At 48.7% G+C, this 15,000-nt stretch overlaps 1 protein-coding gene across 1 annotated transcript in view; it reads left to right on the top strand.

Moving 5' to 3' along the window:
• The window catches only part of LOC143039705 (lachesin-like), a 320,265-nt gene that overhangs the window by 296,649 nt on the left and 8,616 nt on the right, over positions 1-15,000 (top strand). The window lies entirely within an intron of this gene.

Below are 15,000 nucleotides of genomic sequence, written 5' to 3'. Positions count from 1 at the left end.
GATTCATCGATGGATTTCGATTTTAATCCTGAAAGGGCCCTCAGCTGTTGTTGATGTTGTTGTTGTTGTTGTTACTGTTGTTGATAATGATGATCCCCGTTAATATCATTCTAATTATCGTTATTATTATTTTGGGATGGCAGGACGAGGAAACGACAGTGAATGACTATGATTATAACAGTAATGCTAATAATAATAATAATAATAATAATAATAATAATAATAATAATAATAATAATCATAATAATAATTAATAATAATAATGATAATAATAATGATAATAATAATGATAGAATATATTGACTATTGTTGATAATGATTATAACGATAATTAGTAATAATGATGGTAATTGCTTATGATGATTGCAACAATAATGATAGTAATGATAATAATTGTTGGTAATGATTGCGAGTATAACAGTTATAATAATAATAATGATAGTAGTAATAATAACTAATAATAATTTATAATAATAATAATAATGATAATATCAATAATGATAATAATAATTATAATGATAATAATGATAATAATAATAATAATAATAATAATAATAATATGATAATTATGATAATAATTAATAATGATGATAATAAATAATAATGTTATAATAATTAATAATAATGATAATGATTATAACTGTTGGCTTGAGTTTCAATGACTGGGAAACCCGCAGTCCCACAGTGAGCGGCAACGGTCCTCAGGTCCTCCTAGAGATCTCTCCGGGAAGAAACGTTCGACTGTGGTCTGTGTTGTGTGAGCGCAAGAACTGGTTTACCATCAGAGTGGTTAACAAGGATAGGGATGACAGGTGGTAAGGGACATGGAACTGCCTAGTGTAGGCCTTAGGGTCTCTGGCAGGAGGAGGAGGAGGAGGTGATCAGTCGCCGGTTGTCAACTTCCCTGATGTAAAGAAAATAAAATAAAAAATCAGCTTAGAATTATTGGGCTCGAACCGGGGATCAAGTGACAGCCCCTCGGGGTTGCACCTGTATGTGGAATTTGTGTTCGGCAGGGAGGAGACTCTCTCCGACGTCTTTCTTGGCGACGCTGGGTGCCATAGGGGATTGATTTTCTAGAAAGATTTGGCGATATTTCGGTAAATCGTTCTAAGAAAGACGAACATTCGAACAGCGCTCGATAACTAGATTTAGATACCGCGAGAGTAAACCTTCGCCAGACGAGCTTAGGTGACTGTTATCTAGATTAGTTTAGATAAGGTTAGACTACGTCATTCGAAACGTATACGCCCACAGGGACTTTTGATGAATAAAGTGAAAACATCGATTTTATATAATATATATATATATATATAATTCGTGAAGTATGGAAGCAGGTTTTCTTTGATGCATGTTGAATTAAATACGTCAGCATTCTGACAGTTGTTCAACTTTTTCTTAATGTTTTCTATTTGTCTTATCAACTTTTTTCCAGTTGTAGGGTGAACTGATACAAGATCTCCATAGTATTCTATTTAATAATGAATACTATGGAGATCTTGTATCAGCTCACCCTACAACTGGAAAAAAGTTGATAAGACAAATAGAAACATTAAGAAAAAGTTGAACAACTGTCAGAATGCTGTCGTATTTAATTCAGCATGCACATATATATATATATATATATATATATATATATATATACATATATATGTATATATATATATATATATATGTATATATATATATAACACATTTGTGGGAGAGGTCCCAAAAATCCCAATTGGAAATTTTGGGACTTGGGGAAGGTGGGAGCGCTGGCGTAAAGTTTACTGGGGGATCAACGGGAGCAAGAGGGAGGGAGGGGGCAGGAGGGAGGGGGAGGAGATACGGGATCAGATCAAGAGAGTGGAAAATTACATTTTATGTATGTGTATACACACGCGTAAACACACACACACACACACACACACACACACACACACATACACACACACACACGAGTAGTAGTGAGGGTGTCAGATTATACAAGTGAACGTGTGAATGAGTGAGAATGGTAGAGAAATAGTGAGGGAAAGGCGTGAGAGAGGAAGAGTGAGTTTGCGTGCATTCATGAGTGTGTGTGCGTGCGTGTGTGTGTGTGTGTGCGTGTGTGTGTGTGTAAAAGAAAGTGTATTTCGTCGGCATTAACCAGCGTTTCTATCCTTGGAGACAATATGGCGCCGAAGAGATGTGTGTGCGTGCGTGTGTGATTCACCACTGTCTTGGATCACGTGTTAGACTCGTGATCGACAGATATTTCCTTTTCGGAAGAGAGCTCAGAGCTCATAAATGACCGATTGTGTGTGTGCGTGTGTGTGTGTGTGTGTGTGTGTGTGTGTGTGTGTGTGTGTGTGTGTGTGTGTGTGTGAGCGGGTTTGTGCCTGTGTGCGTTTGTGTCTGTGTGTGTGGTAAAGGGGTGATTCAAGAAATAGATCAATTGCTCTCATTTATTGTGTCCCTAAGCCATAAAGATGAAAATAGAATAAAGCAAAATAAAACGAAATAAGCAAAAAAATACAGAGGCTACAGAGAATTGAGTATATGTACAGGTAAATATATATATATATACATACATACATATATATATATGTATATATATATGTATTTTTGGGGGGGGGGAGGACGGGAGGAGTGATCGCGACTGATAAATGTATAGAATTGAATTTTAGCGCGAGGGAATAGAGTTACCGAAGAGAATATCGACGTCCCGTTTGATCTCGTTTTAATTATGTTTGTAAAAGGTTTTCAAAGTAGATCCAGAACAAAAGGAACAAAGAAATTCGAGAAGCGCTGCCTACTGCCTCGCGTCCTTGTCGGACATCGTCTAATTTTTTTTTTTTTTTTTTTTTTTTTAAACGCCGTTCCTCCGCTTCCTTTTGATTTATTTATATTATTTTGGTATTATTATTATTATTTTTTTTTTTTTTTTTTTTTTTACTTCAACACCTTCCTCCATTTTTTTTTTTTTTTTTTTTTCTTTATCAACTCATCTCCCTCTCCTCCCAATCTGCTGCTTTGTACAGCACCATCTTCCCACGCCGTGTTCTCCCTCCACCCACGCCCACCCACACCCTCACTCCACCCATTTCCCTCCACCATTTCCCCCGTTGCTTCTTCATCTCTTGAGCCCTCACCGGAAGCATGCTGGCCTCGCATTTGCTTAGTTGTGGGTTCGAATCCTGCACTCTCCGATTCCCAGCAGTGATTGTTTATTACTGGCCCCAAGAGTCCAAGAAACGCATAACAGTGCAACTTCTTTATCTCTCTCTTCCTCACTACTCTCTGTTCACGCGTTTCTCTTACACCAAATTCTCCTCCTTCTCTTCCTCTTCTTCCTCCTCCTCTTCCTCCCTCTTCCTCCTCCTTCACTTCCTCCTCCTTCCTTTCTTCCTCCTCCTCTTCCTCCTCCTCCTCTTCCTCCTCCTCTTCCTCCTCCTCTTCCTCCTCCTCTTCCTCCTCCTCCTCTTCCTCCTCCTCCTTTCTCCATATTTAATCCTTTTTCTTTCCAGACTCCAGACTCAGTGAGCGCTGAAACAATGGTTTGTTTTTAGAGTAGATGAGACAACTTTATGGATGGGAATGACAGGTGGTAAGGGACATGGAACTCCCTAGTGTAGGCCTTAGGGTCTCTTGCAGTCTCCTCCATTCTCATGTTCTTATGCTGTTTTAAGAGAAGATGACTGTATGGACAGGGATGACAGGTGGTAAGGGATATGGAACTGGTTAGTGTAGGCCTTAGGGTCTCTTTCAGTCTCTTCCACTCTCGTGTTCTTGTACTCTTATGACAGGTGGTAAGGAACATGGAACTGGTTAGTGTAGGCCTCAGGGTCTCTTGCAGTCTCCCCCATTCCTGTGGTCTTCAATTCTCACGTGTCGCGCCTTTCTTGCCACGTGACTTCGGTCGCCCGGACCCTCTTCTACCTTCCACCTCCAAGGGGGCAGAACTCTTCTTCGCCATTCTCTCTACTTCCTCTACTCTTTAAAGAGAGCGATCACGAGGCAACCCGCGAAAGACCCTGGACACTCTTCATTATTTCCAGAGGCGGAAGAATGGGAAGAGCAGAAAGGGGGAGGAGGAGGAGGAGGAGGAGGGAGAAGTTGAGACCATCTTCACGAAAGAACAAAGAGAAGAAAGACAAGACAAGACAAGACAAGACAGGAAGATGAAATCACAACTGCACGAGAAGTTTAGAAAGATTTGGACAAGAATGGAGAAATCGAAAAAAAAGAGTGAGGTGGAGGGGTGGAAGGGTGAGGTGGAGGGGGGTGGAAGGGTGATGTGGAGGGGGTGAAAGGGTGAGGTGGAGGGGGTGGAAGGGTGAGGTGGAGGGGGTGGAAAGGTGAGGTGGAGGGGGTGGAAGGGTGAGGTGGAGGGGGGTGGAAGGGTGAGGTGGAGGGGGGTGAAAGGGTGAGGTGGAGGGGATGGAAGGGTGAGGTGGAGGGGGATGGAAGGGTGAGGTGGAGGGGGAAATGAGCCACGAAAGAGAGATATTAAAGAGGCTTTATGAGAGAGTGAAGAGCAAGGGGCGGGACCTCGAAGAGAGGAAAAGAGAGAGAGAGAGAAAGAGAGAGAGAGAGGAAAAGAGACCTTTTGGTGGAACTGGTCCAGGAGACCAAGGCAAAGGAGGCAGAGGCAGGGTGACCAGATTCAGCATAATTATGCTAAACTTAACATTTAAAAACCCAAAAATAATACTATATTACTAGAAAATATGCATATATATATATATATATATATATATATATATATATATATATATATATATATATATACATATATATATATCACAGAAACAGGATATTGTATTAGAGGATCAAAATATATGGAATTATTTTTGCCATTTTAGCATAATTCCATCTGCTGTCTAGCATCTTTCTGTCTGAGAAATCTGGTCACCCTACACAGAGGAGACCCAAGTGGGAGAGGAAGGAGGGAGGAGGGGAGTGGGAAGGGGAGAATTCAGTCATCAATTGGGGGGGAAGTTGAGGGACCAGGGATGGGGGGGAGGGGGGAAGAGGCGGGGGCTCGCGCTAGTTCCACGAACACGATAGAACATAAAAATGGAGGAGACTACAAAAGACCCTAAGGCCTACACTAGATAGTTCCATGTCCCTTACCTGTTCGTAGACCTATCTCATCTTCTGTTAAAACATAAAAACATAAGAATGGAGGAGGCTGCAAGAGACCCTAAGGCCTACACTAGGCAGTTCCATGTCCCTTACCACCTGTCATCCCTATCCACAAAGCTATCTCATCTCTTAAAACAACATAAGAATGGAGGAGACTGCAAGAGACCCTAAGGCCTACACTAGGCAGTTCCATGTCCCTTACCAGTTGTCATCCCCATCCATAAAGTTGTCTCGCCTCTTAAAACAACCAACTGTTTCAGCGCTAACTACGTGGTTACTAAGTTTATTCCGTTCCTTAACTACACTATTGGTAAACCAGTTCTTGCCCATTTCCTACTTAAATCCAAAAAGAAATTGATCGGAACTCGGCCACAGGAGGGGAAGATGGAGGAGGAAGTGGAAGAGAGATAGGAGAAGGAGGAGGAAAAGGAGGAGGAGGAAGAAGAGCAGTTAACGTTATTTTGGAAGTCAGAAACCCAAGAGAGGAAAGAATTTCAAAACTGAAAGAAGGAGAGAGAGAGAGAGAGAATGGGGAGGAAGAGAGAGAACAAAATCAATAGAGATATGAGAGAGAGAGACAAGGGAGGAAGAGAGAGAGAACAAAATCAACAGACATATGAGAGAGAAAGAGAGAAAGAGAACAAAATCAATAGACATATGAGAGAGAGAGAGAGAGAGAGAGAGAGAGAGAGAGAGAATGGGGAGGAAGAGAGAGAGAACAAAATCAATATACATATGAGAGAGAGTGGGAGGGAGAATGGGAGGAAGAGAGAGATCAAAATCAAGAGACATATGAGAGAGAAAGAGAGACAGAGAACAAAATCAATAGACATATGAGAGAGAGAGAGAGAGAGAGAGAGAATGGGGAGGAAGAGAGAGAACAAAATCAATAGAGATATGAGAGAGAGAGAGAGAGAGGGAGGGAGAATGGGAGGAAGAGAGAGAACAAAATCAACAGACATATGAGAGAGAAAGAGAGAAAGAGAACAAAATCAATAGACATATGAGAGAGAGAGAGAGAGAGAGAGAGAGAGAGAGAATGGGGAGGAAGAGAGAGAGAACAAAATCAATAGACATATAGTGCCATGCACAACAAACCTCGCCCAGCAGTACCCAGGGCAAAGGTGGCTTATTCATATGTTGACAATAGCAAAAATCTATCATCATCTATTTTCGAACTATAGCTTTCTAAACACGTGTGACCTTGAATTTGACTCTTCAGACAAAAAAAAAAAAAAATCGAACAAAAACAATACCTCATACTCGGACTTCGACCGAACGACTTTCCAATGGACTGATTGGATGAGCGAGTGGGTTGTGGGATGAGTTAATGAGTAGGTATTGGGCAAGAACTTGGATTGGTCCGGGCTATGATTCGGTGCGTAGGGAAGACCAATCAGCCAATCAGCGAGGGAGCACTCCTCCTCCTCCTCCCCATTACCCTTCTTCCTCTTCCTCCTCCTCCTCCTCCTCCTCCTCTTCCTCCTCCTCCTCCTCGTACTCCTCTTCCTCCTCATATTACTCCTCCTCCTCTTACTCCTACTACTACTACTACTACTACTACTACTACTCTTCCTCCTCAATTTACTCCTCCTCTTCCTCCTCATCCTCATCCTACCCCCTCCTCCTTAACCTCCTCCTCCTCCTCGTACTCCTCTTCCTCCTCATATTACTCCTCCTCCTCTTACTCCTACTACTACTACTACTACTCTTCCTCCTCAACCTACTCCTCTTCCTCCTCCTCCTCCTCCTCCTCCTCCTCATTCTACTCCTCCTCTTCCTCCTCCTCCTCCTCTTCGTTCTCCTCTTCCTTCTCATATTACTCCTCCCCTCTTCCTCCTCTTCCTCCTCCTCATCCTACTCCTCCTCTTCCTCCTCCTCCTCCTACTCCTCTTCCTCCTCCTTCTCTTACTCCACTTCCTCCTACCTCCTCCTCCTCCTCCTACCTCCTCTTCCTCCTCCTCCTACCCCCTCCTCTTCAACCTCTTCCTCCTCCTCCTACATCCTACTCCTCCGCCTCCTCCTCCTACCCCCTCCTCCTCCTCCTCCTCCTACCTCCTCTGCCTCCTCCTCCTCCTCCTACCCCCTCTTCTTCCTCCTCACCCTCCTCCTTCGACGAACGCCGTGGTTTCACACCTCCGCGCTCACCCTTCTCCCTGCAGCCCCCGTCGGCTCACTCTGGCAAACTCCCAAGCAGACTGGGAGTGTGGAGTGCTCATTACGGGACTAAGGTGGAGTTTGATAGGGCAAGGATTTGGGAGTGAGAGGGAGTTGTGGGATGAGGCAGGAGTTGGTTGGAAACGATAATAATTAAAATAGTCTATGATGAGGACTTTAGAAGTCATAGTGGGAGTGTCACGAAGGAGAAGAGGAAGAGAAGGAGGAGGAGGAGGAAGAAGACGAGGAGAAGGAAGAAGAGGAGGAGGAGGAGTAAGAGCCAAAAAGATGAATGATCTTTGGTGCAGAGAGGAGTAAGAGAGAGAATAGAGAGAGAGAGAGAGAGAGAGAGTAAGAGAGAGAGGGAGGAGGGGGAGAAGGGGGAGTGTAAAAGTGTCTTAGGGGTGCACTGGTGGAGTAGGATTGAGGGAGGAAGGGAGGAGGTTGTGGTGGAGGAGGAGGGGAGGAGAGGGTAAGGGGAAAGGGAAATGAGAGAGAGAGAGAGAGGAGGCGGTGGAGGAGGGAAGAGAGGATTAGGGGGGAAGGGGGAAAGGGAATGAGAGAAAGGTGAGAGATAGAGAATGACGGTGGTGTTGGAGGGAGAGGGTGGAAAGGGATTTTTGGGAGAAAGGGGGATTTTTGGGGGGAAGGGGGATTTTATTGGGGGAAAGGGGACATTTTTGGGAGGAAATGGGTACTTTTGAGAAGAAATTGGGATTTTGGGGGAAAGGGGGATTTTGGGGGGATGGATTTTTCAGGGGAATGGGATTTTTTTTGGGGGGAGGGGATTTTGGGGGATGGGAGGATTTTTCTGGGGGGGAAGGAGGGATTTTAGGGGAGAATGGGGGAGAATGTGTGGGCTTCCATCGCTGCATCTTATTCCATGGCCGACGGCTCGCTAAGCTGCCTTGACGCCAACTAATTACCGCCGCCTTACCGCCTCCTTACCGCCGCCTTCCTGCCGTCTTCCCGCCGTCTATTAGCCCTGTCACTGGCAGTGAAGTAACTCTCTTACCGTCTTTTGCCGCCTCTTACCACCCACACGACTCCCATGTTATCGACACGGTTCCACAGCTACCTTCTTACCGTCGCTTTACCGCCGTAAACCTGATTTACCACCTCTTTGATCTCTATTACCACCCTTACCGACGTCTTACCGATAAATCTAAACTCCCTTCTCTCTTGCACACTCCCTTTTGTCTCCTCTTTCCATCTCACTTAAATATATATACAGTATATATATATATGTATATATATATATATATATATATACATATATATGATAGGTGTGTGAACTATTTCTATCCCCCCGTCAAGCCATTCTTCCATACTTAACTCTCCTTAGCCACCACCTCTAAGCGGGCTCTACACGATCAATATTATTGCGCAATATTCTGTATTGTACAATATTGTAATTGATTTTTGGTGTGGTATTCAATTCATATCTTATGGAAAATTCCAAACACACGAAATCGTATTTTCTTATATTAAGGAAGAATACACTTAGGCCCAAGCAAGATCTACATTCACCTAACAACTGTCACTCCCCGACTCGGTCGTGGTTAATGTACCACTTTATTGCTGAAATCAGCATTTGAGAGGGGAGTTGACAGTTTTAACAATATTTGTCTTATTGTTATAAAAATGTAAGGTTTAATCATAGGTTATATTTTATTAAATATTTGGTTCTATTATGTGTTATTTCTTGTGACTTAATTTGTGTTCGGGTTTATTTGGGGGATATGGTATATGTGTGCGTTGGAGATGCGTTTCTGGCTACTTAGCCATTATCACGCACTGATCATGTGATGGATGGTCGCTTTAGGGCGTGGGTGTATATTTGTTCGTATGTGTGTTATGATGTAGTTTTCCGTGGGTGATGTTACAATATGTCAGGTATATTATTGACAGTATAGAGTTGGTATTAGATGTCTTTAATATATTGCATACTTTGATGTCTTCAGTATATTGTATCATACTTTGATGTCTTCAATATATTATGTCATTCTTCAATACCACCGCTACATCGTCAATAATATTGTGCAATGCTGAATATTGCGCAATAATACTGATTATGTAGGGCACACTTTAGACTCCAATTCTTCGGTGCGATATTGTCCCAAAGGATAGAATAATTGGTTACTTGTGACAAAATACTAATTCCCCCTCCCCTCTCCCCCTTCCCCCTCCCCCTTGCCCCCTCTCCACCTCTCCTCCACAGCCACCACTTCATAGGTCCCCTAATTACATCACTTCACCCTCTCTCTCTCTCTCTCTCTCTCTCTCTCTCTCTCTCTCTCTCTCTCTCTCTCTCTCTCTCTCTCTCTCTCTCTCTCTCTCTCTCTCTCTCTCTCTCTCTCTCACTCTCTCTCTTTCTTTCTTCCTTCCCTCCCTCCCTCCTCCATTTCTCTTTCCCTTCATCTCTCCCTCCATTTGTCCCTCCCTCCATATCTCCCTTCTTTATTCCCTCTCTCCCTCCCTCCCTCCCTCCTTCCTTTTCTCCATCGCTTCCTCCATTTCTCCCTCCCCATCCCTCCACCCCCTCCTCCTCCTCCTCTCCCTTCCCTTCACCTCACCTCTCCTCCAGCCGACTCCTCTTTCCTATACTCTTCTCTCCCTTCCCCTTCTTTCCTCCTCCCTTCCCCTTCCCCTCCCTTCCCCTTCCCTTCTCTTTCCCCTTCCCCTCTCTTCCCCTCCCTTTCCCTTCCCTTTCCCTTCCCCTCCTCTTGTCTTCCCTTTTCCCTCCCTTTCCCCCTCTCCCCCTTCCCCTCCCTTCCAATCCCCTTCCCCTTCCTCTCCCTTTCCCTTCCTCACCCCTCCCCCTTCCCTTTCCCCCTCCCCCTCCCCTTTCCCCCTCCCTTTTACCCTTCCCCCCTCCCCTTTCCCTCTCTCTCCCCCCCCCGCCCCCATTGTGTCTCTGCGACGCCAAATGCGAGATAATCGTGAGAGGGGGGCGGGGGGAGGCGTCCGTGTGTAAATCCATTGATAACCTCTCCGTATACGCCCTGTTGCCCTGTGACCGCACGCCCGCACGCCCACTCTTGAGCCCAAGTCGGGAGATTCGGAGACGCCCCCATCTCCCACCCAACCCCCCATCCACCCCCGTCCACCCCCTCCACCACCAGGGAAGACGGTTACCAGAAATCCTCCTGCATCTCCTCCTCTTCCTCCTCCTCCTCCTCCTCCTCTTCCTCCTCCACCTCCTCCTCCTCCTCTTCGAGGTCCTCGAGATCCTTGACGTCGAGGACGATTCTTCCTTGAGGAATTAAATCGACTCACGTCAGCCAGAATCAAATCACCAGAGTTGTTCATTTCGGTAAATGGAGTGGAGAGGTGGTCTCTCCCCCTCCCCCCTCTCTCCCCTCCCATCACCCCTCCCCCTCGTCCCCTCCCATCACCTCTTCCCTTCTCCCCCTCCCATCACCCCTCTCCCTCTCCCCTTCCCATCACCCCTCCCCTCCCATCATCCCTCCCCCTCCCCCTCCCCCCCTCCCATCACCTCTCCCCCTCCTATCACCCCTCCCCTCTCCCCCTCCCATCACCCCTCCCCTCTCCCCCTCCCATCACCCCTCCCCTCTCCCCCTCCCATCACCCCTCCCCTCTCCCCCTCCCATCACCCCTTCCCCTCTCCCCCTCCCATCTCCCTCCCCCTCTCCCACTCCCATCACCTCTCCCCCTCTCCCCCTCCCGTCACCCCTCCCCTCTCCCCCTCCCATCACCCCTTCTCCTCTCCCCCTCCCATCTCCCTCCCCATCTCCCCCTTCCATCTCCCTCCCCCTCTCCCCCTTCCATCTCCCTCCCCTTCTCCCCCTCCCATCATCCCTCCCCCTCTCCCCCTCCCATCACCCCTCCCCCTCTCCCCACCCATCACCCCTCCCCCTCTCCCCCTCCCATCACCCCTCCCCCTCTCCCCCTCCCATCACCCATCACCCTCTTTCCCTCCCATCATCCCTCCCCCTCTTCCCCTCCCATCATCCTTCCCCCTCTCCCTCTCCCCTCCCATCACCTCCTCCTTTCCCCCTCCCCCTCCCCATCACCCCTCCCCTTCTCCCCTCCCCCGCTCCCCCTCCCATCACCCCTCCCCCTCTCCCTCTCCCCCAGCTCCCCCATTGCGAGAGAGTGCCACGGAAGAGAATGAAACCGCCTGGCGCCAAAGTGCCAACGGCAGGCTCGGGGAAGGCAAAGCGGGGGATACAGCAAGTGAAGAGGAGGAGGAGGAGGAGGGTAGGAACATGAGAAGGAGGGGGTAGAAGAAGGAGGAGGGTGGAGAATGAGGAAGAGGGTAGGAGAAAGAAGAGGAGGAAGGTAGGAGAAGAGGGAGGGTAGGAGGAGGAGGAGGAGGGTGGTAGGAGAAGGAAGAAGAGGAGGAGGAGCAGGAGCAAGAGGAGGAGGAGGAGTAGGAAGAGGAAGGAGGAAGAAGAGGAAGGCGACGAAGGGAGGGAGGGAGGGAGGGAGGAAGATAACGGGTTAGGGGGAGAAGAGCACTACGTTGTATCTCTTCCTCCTTTACCTACCCCTCCTCCTCCTACCCCCCTCTTCATCTTCCTCCTCCTCCTTCTTCTCCTCCTCCTCCTTCCCTCCTCCCCTCTTCGTTTTCCTCCTCCTCCTCGCTTCCTCCTCATCTTCATCCTCCTCTCCTCACTCTTTCCTCCCTCTCCCTTCCCCCTCCTCCACTCTTCCTCCTCCTTCTCCTCTTCTTCCTCCTCCTCCCCTCCGCCTCCTTCTCCCCTCCGCCTCCTTCTCCCCTCCGCCTCCTTCTCTCTTCCGCCTCCTCCCCTCCTCCTCCTCCTCCTTCTCCTCTTCTTTTTCTTCTTCCTCCTCCACCTCTCCTCTTCCTCCTCCTTCCCTCCGCCTCCTCCCCTCTTCCTCCTCCTCCTCCTCCTCTTCTTCTTCTCCTTACTCCTCCACCTCTCCTCTTCCTCCTCCTTACCTCTGCCTCCTCCCTTCCTCCGTGTCCTCCCCTCCTCCGCCTCCTTCTTCTCTCCTCTTCCTCTTCCTCTCCTCTTCCTTCTGCTTCCCTCCGCCTTTTCCCACTCCTCTTCATCCCTTTCCTCCTCCTTCCCTCCACCTCCTCCCCTCCTCCCATTCGCCACCCCACTTCCTCTTCCTTCTCCCCCCTCCACTCCTTTCCCTCCCCCACCCCTGCTTCCTCCTCCTCCTCCTCCACTCCTCGTCCTCCTTCCCCTTACCCTTCTCCTCTTCCCCCTTCTCCTCTTCTCCTACCTCTCCCCCTCTCCCCCTTTACCCTCCTCCTCCTCCTCCTCCTCCTCCTTTTTCTCCTCCTCTCCTTTACTCCTGTATTCTCTCCTCTTCTTAATTTCCTCTCTCCCCCCTTTGTTCTTAACGCTGACACATCCCCCCCAGTCTCCCCCCAGTCTCCCCTATTCTCCCTCTATCTTCACCAGACTCGCCCCCATCCCCACTCCCCCCTCACTCCAATTAAATCCCCCAAACCCTTCGTGTTTGGGGGAGAGGGGGGAGTTGTAAGCGTAACCACCCACCCCCTCCATATTCCCCCATCCCCCTTTCATACTCCCCCCATCCCCCCATAACCCTGGTCTCAATGCCCCCCACCCGCTCCTGCTCCCCACAAAGCCTCCATCATCCTCCCCCATTTTTTTCCTGCACTAAGCCCCCCACTAATTCCCCCCGCCGTCCCCCCCTTTCCTGAAGCCGAGGCCCCCAATTTTGTCTTTTCTAAACACCCCACCTCCCCACCAAACACCCCCACATACCCCCCTCCCCAACTATCCCCCCAACTAACCCCCCACCACCACCCTCCCCCCAAACCGAAAACTAACCCCATCCCTCTCCTCCTCGTCACCCCTTTCTTCCTCTTCTCCCCCTCCCTCCCCATCCCCTTTCCCCCCCTTCCCTCTGGGGGGGAAGGTGGGGTGGGGGGCCGAGCGTGTGGTTGGCGACAGAGATAAGGATGGGGAGGAGTCAAGGGCTCAGATAGGGATACACTTGCAATTAATTGATTGAGCGCCGTACGGAGGAATAGCATCAGGGGCTCTCTCCTGGGGGGAAAGGCGTGAGAGGGTGCACGTGTGAGAGTGTGTGCGCGTGAGAGCGTGTGCCTGTGAGATTGTCTTTATACGTCACAAAATACGCGCGTAAGAGTATGTGCGCGTGAGAGGGTGCGCTCGTGAGATTTGTGCCCGTGAGAGCGTGTGGACGTGAGAGTGTGCTCGTGAAATTTGTGCCCGTGAGAGTGTGTGTGCACGTGAGAGTGTGTGCACGTGAGAGCGTATACGCCTGAGAGAGAGTGTGTGTGTGTGTGTGTGTGTGTGTGTGTGTGTGTGTGTGTGTGTGTGTGTGTGTGTGTGTGTGTGTGTGTGTGTGTGTGTGTGTGTGTGCACGCGCGCGTGTGTCATTATGTGTGAGCGTCCATACATGAGAGTTACCATGTGCATGTGAGTATACATGTGAGAGCTATGCTCGTAGGGTCCCGTCTCTGTACTTTGATTGTTCAAACTTGGTTTTTAAATTTGCTTATGTGGTTCGACAGCCTATATTTCTCCTTCCCTGTTCATACTAGCGGTTTATTTTCTATGTAAATCAATGGAAACGTTCACACACAACCGCGCTTTAATTTTTTATTATGTGATACCGCCGCGGTTTCCGCGCGGTTCAGACCGCTAGTATGAATAGGGCCTTAAAGGGCCGTGAAGTGAACTGCGCCCTTCCAGCCACGAAGCTACAAGGAGAGTCAGTGTCTGAACAACATATGGGTCATCTTGGGTCACTGATGTCCGGGAGCGTAGTTGGGACAAGCGGGATTCGAACCCGGCGGTCTTCGAGCGCACATGTTTACACGCAAGACGACGTTCTTGAACGGCGTCGGAAGTTCGCGAAAAAGTCGCCGCTTGTCAATTCAGAAGAGAAAAAGGACGAAGAAGAGGAGGAGGAGGAGGAGAGGGAGGAGAAAGAGAAATAAGAGGTAGAGGAGGAGGAAGAAGAGGTGGAGGAGGAGGAAGAAGAGGTGGAGGAGGAGGAAGAAGAGGAGGAGGAGGAAGAGGTGGAGGAAGAGAAGGAAAAAGAGGAGGAGGAGGAGGAAAAAGAAGAGGAAGAAGAAAAAAGGGAGGAGGAGGAGGAGGAAGAAGAGGTGGAGGAAGAGGAGGCATAAGAGGAAGAAGAAGAGAAGGAGAGGAGGAGGAGGAGGAAGAGAAAGAAGGGGAAGAAGGAGGAGGAGGAAGAGAAAGAAGGGGAAGGAGGAGGAGGAGGAGAAGAGGAGGAGGAGGAGAGTTTTTGGAATGTCCGGGACCCGCCGAGCGAAAAATTCGAACGTCACGTGTTGGCGGTCAGGTCGGGTCAAGTCAGGTCAGGTCAAGTGAAGTCAGGTCAGATCAAGACAGGTCAGGTCGGATCAGGTCAGGTCACGTCGACTTGAAACACCTCTTCTCCCCTACCTATCTCCCCTCCTCTCCCCTCTTCTCTTCTCCCTCCTCTTCCTCCTCCCTACCTCTTCCTCCTCCCTACCTCTTCCTCCTCCCTACCTCTTCCTCCTCCCTACCTCTTCCCCTACCCATCCCCACCTCCTCTTCCCCCTCCTCTTCCCCTACTTATTTCTCCTCCTCTTCCCCCATCCTCTTTCCTACCTCCTCTTCCCCTTCTTCTTCCCCTTCTTATTTCTCCTCCTCTCCCCCCTCCTCTTCACCCCCCCTCTTTCCCCTCTTCCCCCGCCTCTGACTTATGTCCTGGGCCTCTCCAGGCGATTCTGTTCAGCTC

This window comes from Oratosquilla oratoria, chromosome 27 (genome assembly GCF_046742065.1).
Source record: "Oratosquilla oratoria isolate Oo_2021 chromosome 27, ASM4674206v1, whole genome shotgun sequence".
Taxonomy (NCBI): Eukaryota; Metazoa; Arthropoda; class Malacostraca; order Stomatopoda; family Squillidae; genus Oratosquilla; species Oratosquilla oratoria.
This window is presented reverse-complemented; position numbering and strand designations above follow the sequence as displayed.